This window comes from Symphalangus syndactylus, chromosome X, assembly GCF_028878055.3.
Source record: "Symphalangus syndactylus isolate Jambi chromosome X, NHGRI_mSymSyn1-v2.1_pri, whole genome shotgun sequence".
NCBI lineage: Eukaryota > Metazoa > Chordata > Mammalia > Primates > Hylobatidae > Symphalangus > Symphalangus syndactylus.
In genome coordinates, this window is record NC_072447.2 from 153,506,072 (window position 1) to 153,507,555 (window position 1,484).

Genomic DNA, 1,484 nt, shown 5'->3' on the forward strand with positions numbered 1-1,484 from the left:
GCTGGCATTCCCTGCGTACTCTAGAGTGGTTCTCCAAGTGAGCCTCTGGGCCACTAACATCAGTGTCACTGGGAGCTTATCTGTGACACAGATCCTTGGGCTTCCACTCCGGATTTGCTGACTCAGCAACTCTGGGGTGGCACCCAGTAATCTGGGTTTTAGCAAGCCTTTGGGGTGATTCTAGTGCACAGGGACGTCTGAGAACTGCTGTACTGAACTGTATGTGTTAGTGCAGGGAGCAGGGGAGCAGTTAAGCCTAAAGTTTGGGCAATGGACCCATCCCTGGGAGTTGACATTCAGTTAGAGGTTGCATGCATGCACAGCGCACACACACACACACACACACAGTAGCACTTACTCTGTTTGCACAATAGTCCCTGACCCATCCACCCTTCTGTTGTCGGCCTTGAATTAGATTTGTTATTGTATTTTATTTGTTTTAATTATATGGAACACTTTGTGAACTTGTGCAGGGGTCACGCTAATCTTATCTATATAGTTCCAAATTTAGTATATGGGGTGCTGAAATGAGCACTCAAATTAGGTTTGATTACAGCAAAATTAAGGATTCCTTTCCATGAAGGACAGCACAGATAGAATTAACAGACAGACAACAGATGGGGAGAAGATATTTGCTGTTTAAAAGCAACAGGAGATTAATGGATAAAATATACAAGAACATTCTGCAAAACAACGAGAAAAAGACCCAACAGGAAAATGAGCAAAGCATATGCATAGGCAATTCTCAGGAGAAGAAACTGAAAAGGCTGGCAAGTAAGTATGTGAAGAGATGCCTGGATCCCAGATTCATTAGTAATCAGAGAAATGGAAATGACAACAATGACATAGGATACACACATGTCAGATTGGCAAAAATCAGCTGTATGATGCCAAGTGTTGGCTAGAATAAGCAGAAAGAGGAAGCATTGCGTGCTGCTGCTGGGAGTCCTGCTAGATGGATGCAGGCGCTTTGGAGAGCCACCTAGTAGCATTAAGCCAAATCGTGTCTGTGCCCACACTGTCCCAGTAAGCCCATTCCTGGGTATAACCTCAAGAAATTCTCCTGCAGGCCCACAAAGGGACTGAGTTTCTTGTGGCTGCTGTAACAAAGTATCACAAACTCAATGGCTCAAAACAACAGAAATGTATTCTCTGATACCTCTGGAGTCAAGAGGTCCAAAATCAGTATCCTTTGGCTGAACCCCAGGTGTCAGCAGGGCCATGCTCTTTCAGGAGGTTCTGAGGGGTCTCTACTCCTTGCTTCTTCCGGCTTCTGGTGGCTGCCAGCCTTCCCTGGTCTGCGGCTGCATCACTTTGATGTTCAAGGCCAGCATCTTCAAATCTCTCCACTCCCTCTTCACTCTGCCTTCTCTGTGTGAGTGTCAAATCTACCTCTGCCTCTCTTTTATAAGGATACAAGAGTAGTGGGCTGAATAATGTCCCCCCAAATTCACATTCACTTAGAACCTCAGAAAGTGACCTTA

The 1,484-nt window shown here is 45.5% G+C and overlaps 1 pseudogene; it reads right to left on the reverse strand.

Annotated features, from left to right (window-relative positions):
- Window positions 1–441: 441 nt before the first annotated feature.
- On the reverse strand, window positions 442–535 carry LOC129476555 (uncharacterized; annotated as a pseudogene).
- Between the last annotated feature and the right edge of the window lie 949 nt (window positions 536–1,484).